The sequence below is a fragment of the Plecotus auritus genome, assembly GCF_963455305.1.
Source record: "Plecotus auritus genome assembly, chromosome: 5".
Lineage (NCBI taxonomy): Eukaryota > Metazoa > Chordata > Mammalia > Chiroptera > Vespertilionidae > Plecotus > Plecotus auritus.
This window is the reverse complement of record NC_137776.1, coordinates 180,948,807-180,955,781: the sequence shown is the minus strand read 5'-3', so window position 1 is coordinate 180,955,781 and position 6,975 is coordinate 180,948,807.

Here is a 6,975-nt window from a genome sequence, read left to right as displayed (position 1 = left end):
GCTCCGTGCCGCTCCGCCCCCCACTCACGTGCCGCCCCCTTTCCCAGTGGCCACGCCCCCTTTCCCTAGGCCACGCCCCACCCCTGTCTAGCCCGCGGATCCCGAGTCCAAGTTTGAGGGCGCGGACCGTGTGCCCTAAGGTTCTTCCCGGCGCTTCCCTGGGCCTCCGTTTCATCTACGAAATATACCTGTCACCGCCTCCTTCCTTACACGTTCCTCAGCCGCAATTAGCTGTTGTGTCATTGTTTCAGGAATGTACTCTCCCCGCTAAACTACACGGGTATTTTCACTGCCAAATCTTCGACCCCTATAGCAGTAATCGATCGCACGGAGCAGATGGTTCAAGAAATATTGGATGGCCGAAACCGGTTTGGCTCAGTGGATAGAGCGTCGGCCTGCGGACTGAAGGGTCCCGGGTTCGATTCCGGTCAAGGGCATGTACCTTGGTTGCGGGCACATCCCCAGTGGGAGGTGTGCAGGAGGCAGCTGATCGATGTTTCTAGCTCTCTATCCCTCTCCCTTCCTCTCTGTAAAATATCAATAAAAAATATATTTTTAAAAAAAATAAAAGTTTAAAAAAAAAAGAAATATTGGATGGAAAACAGGACTACAATTCCGTGCTTCTGTGACTTTTGGATTTCATGAACATAAAATGTACTATAAAAGAACCATAGAGCCCTAGCCGGTTTTGCTCAGTGGGTAGAGCATCATCCTGAGGATCCCCCGTTCGATTCAGGTCAAGGGCACGTGCCCAGGTTGCGGGCTCGATCCCCAGTAGAGGGCGTGCAGGAGGCAGCCAATCAATGATTCTCATCACTGATGTTTCTAACTCTCTCCCCCTCTCCCTTCCTCTCTGAAATCAATAAATATATATATATTAAAAATAAATAAATATGAAATCTTACCAACCTGGATACAATGGAATTTTAAAATAAATAATTAATTGTACATAAAGGGAAACGCACACTGTGTACTTGCTTTTATCTGTCTCCTCTCACTCAGCATAATTATTTTGAGATCAGTGCGTGTTGTAACGCATCATTCCTTTTTATTGCTGTGCAGATCCCATCGTCTGGAGGGACCATAGTTTATCCTTTGCACACTTGGATTGTTTCCAGTTTGGGGCTATTACAATAAAGCCGCTATGAATATTTGTGCACAAGTCTTTACATGGACACATGCTTTCATTTCTCTTGGAGTGGAATGGCTGGATGTATTCAAAATTTTTGAAAAATATCTGAACCATTTTCTAAAATGCTTCTATCACTTTAGACCCATAACAGAGTGTATGAGAGTTTCTGTTGTAACATATCTTCATCAACACTTAGTACGGTCAGTCTTTTTAATTTTAGACATCCTAGTAGTGGTATCTTATCATTGTTCTAATATGCATTTCCCCAAAGACCATTGACGTTGAGTGTGTTTTCATGTGTTTGCCATCTATATATCTTCTTCGGGGAAGTTACCTGTTCAAAACTATTTCCCTATCTTAATTGAATTGCTTGTTTTCTCACTGAAATATACTTTTGAGAATTTTTTATATTTTCTAGATACACGCCTTTTTTATCTTTATTTTTAATTTTGGTAAAGTTACCGTCTTAGTCCTTTTAAGTGTACAGTTCAGCAGTGTTGAGTATATTTACACTGTACTGTAATCTCCAGAGCTCTTTTGTTGTTGTTGCTGTTACTGGTAATCCTCATCGGAGCAGGGGTGGGCAAACTTTTTGACTCAAGGGCCACCATGGGTTCTTAAACTGGACCGGAGGGCCGGAACAAAAGCATGGATGGAGTGTTTGTGTGAACTAATATAAATTCAAAGTAAAGGAGCGGAGGGGAGAGCAAGAGAACCCTCCGCTCTTTCGGCTCCGCGGGCCGGATAGAACAGCCGAACGGGTCGGATCTGGCCTGCGGGCCGTAGTTTGCCCACGGCTGTCATCAGAGGATACTTTTTCCATTGATGTTTAGAGAGTGGAAGGGAGGGGGGAGAGGTGAGAGAGGGAGAGAGAGAAAAGCATCAATGTAAGAGAAAACACATCCATTGGTTGCCTCCCGAACTTGTTCTGACCAGGGCTAGGGATCGAACCTGCAACCACAGCACGTGCCCTTGACTGGGAATTCAACCCGAGACCCTTCAGTGTGAAGGCCAATGCTCTAGGCACTGAGTAACACTGGCCAGGACTCCAGAATTCTTTTCATCCAGCAAAATTGAACCTCTAAATACACTAAACAACAACTCCCCATTCTCCCTTCCCCAGCCTCTGGCAACCATCATTCTACTTTCTGTCTCTATGAATTTGACTACTCTAGGTACCTTATGTAAGTGGAATCATATAGTAGCTTTTTATTTTTTAATTTTTTTTATTTTTTAAAAAATATATTTTATTGATTTTTTACAGAGAGAAAGGGAGAGGGATAGAGAGTTAGAAACATCGATGAAAGAGAAACATCGATCAGTAGCCTCCTGCACACCCCCTACTGGGGATGTGCCTGCAACCAAGGTACATGCCCTTGACCATAATCGAACCTGGGACCCTTCAGTCTTCAGGCTGATGCTCTATCCACTGCGCCAAACTGGTTAGGGCCATATAGTAGCTTTTTTAAAAAAAAATTTTATTGATTTCAGAGAGGAAGGGAGAGGGAGAGAGAGATAGAAACATCAGTGATGAGAGAGAATCATTGATCGGCTGCCTCCTGCAAACCCCCCACTGGGGATCAAGCATGCAACCCGGGCATGGGCCCTTGACCGGAATCGAATCCAGGACCCTTTAGTCCACAGGCTGATGCTCTATCCACTGAGCCAAACCAGCAAGAGCTCATATAATATCTTTTTTTAAATGTAATTTAATTGTTGACAGTATTAGAGATTTTCCCCCCTTTACTCCCCTCCTCCCAGTCCCTGCCCCATCCCAGTCCTTCACCACACTATTGTCTGTGTCCACTGATTATGCATATCCTCCTATATAATAAAAAGCTAATATGCAAATCCACCGAATAGCGGAACTACACTATGAGGCACACTGCGGTGGCCAACCGGCCCCATTGGGCCCCAGTCAGAGCCCCCCCCCCAACCGCCGGCGGCCCATCCCCTCCCCTCCCCCTCCCCCTCCCCCTGACTGTCCCCCTCCCCATCCTTGAGCGTCTGCCCCCCCACCCCATCTCCTGGTCTCGAAGGGCGGAGGCCACTCCAGCAGGTGAGCTGCGCCCACATCTACAGCGCTCTGGACCAGACAACCCCCAGGATCAACCTGGCCAAGTTCACCCACGGCAAGTGCTCCACCCTCACCGTGACTGACCTGGCGGCCCAGGGCCTAGACATCCCGTTGCTGGACAACATCATCAACTTCAGCTTCCCGGCCAAGGGCAAGCCCTTCCTGCACTGCGTGGGTCGTGTGGCCCGGGCTGGCCACAGTGGCACAGCCTCCTCCTTGGTGGCCCCGGATGAGGTCCCCTGCCTGCTGGACCTGCACCGGTTCCTGGGCCGGGCCCTCACCCTCGCCTGCCCCCACAAGGAGCCCTCAGGTGCGGTTGGCGTGGATGGCGTGCTGGGCGGGTGCCACAGAGCGTGGTGGACGACGAGGACTGCAGCCTGCGGGACACCCTGGAGATGTGGCTGGAGCTGCAGGGCGTGGGCCGCGTGACCAACAACACCCAGCAGCAGTCTGTGTGCTCGCGGCCCGCGTCCTGGCCCGAGTCCATTAAGCGGGCCAAGGAGCTGGACCTGGAGGGGCTGGGCCTGCTCCCCCTCTTCAGCTCGAGCTTCGAGGAGGAGGAGCTGCAGCATCTGATGCAGGTGGACAGCATCAAGCAGTACTGCTCGCGGGTGACCATCTTTGAGATCAACACCTCCAGCCGGGACCTGAGCAGCCAGGTGACACGGGCCAAGCGGCAGAAGGACTGCAAGGCCATCGCCAGCTTCCAGCAGGGCCAGCAGGGGCGGCAGGAGGGCCTGGCTGGCCCAGCCCCAAGGTGCCCAGCATGGCAGGCAGAGCAGCCTGGGAGAGAGGAGGACGAGGAGGAGGCAGGGAAGAGAGTCTTCACAGAAGTCTTGGGCTGGAAACGGCAGCAGCCAGGACCTGAGTGAGGAGCCAAGAAGCGGGAGGAGGAGGCCTGGCCGCTGGACCAGGATTTCTATGTCCCCTATTGGCCCAAGGACTTAGACAGTGAATGGGGCTTGAGCATTGGTGGGGATAGGGGCGTCTTTGAGCAGCAGGTGGCTGGCAGTTCTGGACCTGATGGGGGACGAGGACCAGAACCTGACCAGGGACCAGCAGCTGCTCAAGTGGGACCGAAGAAGCAGTCTGTGGGACAGTCAGGACAGGAGGACAAGAAGAAGATCAAGACAGAAAGTGGTTGCTACATCTGCAGCTCCTACAAAGAGGACCTCTACCAGAAGTGGAAGCAGAAACAGAAATTGGCCATACACTCAATGCCAGCAGTCAGCCCTGTCGGCAGCACTGTTTCTACCAGATCCAGTAGGGGCATGTGCAGGAGGCAACCAATTGATGTGTCTTTCTCACATCCATGTTTCTCTCTCTGCCTCTCACCTTCCCTTCTACTCTAAAATTAAATGAAAAATGTCCTCAGGTGAGGATTAATAATAAAAAAAAATGCATACATACACACATATACGTAAATACATGAATATTGGGGTGCTGGGCCCGACAGGTGCATGAATTTCGTGCACAGGGCCTCTAGTCCTATATAATAAAACCCTAATATGCAAATTGACTGAATAGTGGAACAACTGGTCACTATGATGCACACTGACCACCAGGGGGCAGATGCTCGATGCAGGAGCTGCTCCCTGGTGGTCAGTGTGTTCCCACAGAGGGAGCACTGCTCAGCCAGAAGCCAGGCTCACGGCTGGCGAGTGCAGTGGCAGTGGCAGGAGCCTCTCCTGCCTCCGCTGCAGGTGGGAAGTAAGGAGCAAGGGGTCCTGGACTGCAAGAGCCCCAGACTGCAAGAGGGATGTCTGACTGCCGGCTTAGGCCCAATCCCCGGGGATTGAGCCTAAGCCAGCAGTCAGACATCCCCTGGACTGCGAGAGGGTGCAGGCCAGGCTGAGGGTCCCCCTCCCTGCCAGGGCACGAATCATGCACTGTGCCTCTAGTATGTATACACGTTCTTTGGTTAATCTCTTCTCGCCTCCTCTCTGAGATATGTCAGTCTATTCCATGCCTCTGAACCTATTCCTCAGTTTATTATGTATTAGATTCCACTTATAAATGAGATCATGTGATACTTGTCTTTCTCTGACTGGATTATTTCACTCAGTATAATACTCTCCAGGTCGGTCCATCCATGCTGTCACAAAGGTTAAGAAATCCTTCCTTTTTTACAGCTGCATAGTATTCCATTGTGTAAATGTACCAGAGCTTTTTTATTCACTCATCTTTTTTTTTTAATATATTTTATTTATTTTTTACAGAGAGGAAGGAAGAGGGATAGAGAGTTAGAAACATCGATGAGAGAGAAACATTGATCAGCTGCCTCCTGCACACCTCCCACCTGGGATGTGCCCGTAACCAAGGTACATGCCCTTGATTGGAATCGAACCTGGGACCCTCGAGTCCGCAGGCTGACGCTCTAGCCACTGAGCCAAACCAGTTAGGGCTATTCACTCATCTTTCCATGGGCACTTGGGCTGTTTCCAAGTCTTAGCTTCCTTCCTAAGGCTGAATAGTATTTCATGTTGTATTTATCCATTCATCCATCAATGGACATAGGTTGCTTCCACTTTCTGGCTATTGTGAACCATGTTGTTCTGCACGTGAGTGCAAATACCTCTTAGAGACCCTGTTTCCAATGCTTTTGGGTAGGAGCCCAGAAGGTGAATTGCTGGGCCACTGGTCATTCTATTTTTAATGCCTTTTTTTTTTCTTTTTTAATATATTTTATTGATTTTTTACAGAGAGGAAGGGAGAGGAATAGAGAGTTAGAAACATCGATCAGCTGCCTCCTGCACACCCCCCACCGGGGACGTGCCCGCAACCAAGGTACATGCCCTTGACCGGAATCGAACCTGGGACCCTTCAGTCCGAAGGCCGACGCTCTATCCACTGAGCCAAACCGGCCTCGGCGGTCATTCTATTTTTAATTTTTAGAGGAACTGCCATATACTGTTTTCCATGATGGCTACAGCCATTCGCATTTTCATCAACAGTGCACACGGTTCCAATTTTCCACATCTCACCAACACTTGTTATTTTCTGTTTTGTTGTTTTCTGTTTTTATGGTCATAGCCACCCTAGTGGGTATGAGGTGGTACAAGTCTTTTTAATTAAGATAGGTGAATTGTAGATGTTTTTTCCTAGTCTGTGGCTTGCCTTTATAGTCACTTACCAATGTTTGAGTAGAAGTTCTTAATTTTCATACTAAAGTCTGCAGTTCCTTTATGTCATATCCAACAAACTTTTGCATAACCAGCATCACAAAGATTTTCCTCCTGTGCTTCCTCCTACAGGCTTTATAATTTTAGGTGCTACATTTAGGTCTATGATCCATGTTTTAAAGTTTACAAGTCATTTTGTCTTAATTTTTGTAAATGGCATGAGATATGGATCAAAGTTTATTTATTTCCATATTAGTGTCCATTCAGCAGTTGACGAACATTAGGGTTACTTCCCTTCTTGAGTACTATGAATAATGCTGCTATGAACATTTTCTCCTGGGTATACACTTAGTAGAATTTCTAGGTCCTATGGTAACTAACTCTATGTTTAACTTTTTTAAAAATATTTTATTGCCAAAACCGGTTTGGCTCAGTAGATAGAGCGTCGGCCTGCGGACTGAAAGGTCCCAGGTTCGATTCCGGTCAAGGGCACGTACCTTGGTTGCGGGCACATCCCCAGTGGGAGGTGTGCAGGAGGCAGCCAATCAATGATTCTCTCTCATCATTGATGTTTTTCTCTCTCTCCCTCTCCCTCTCTGAAATCAATTAAAAAAAAATATATATATATATATATATACACACAC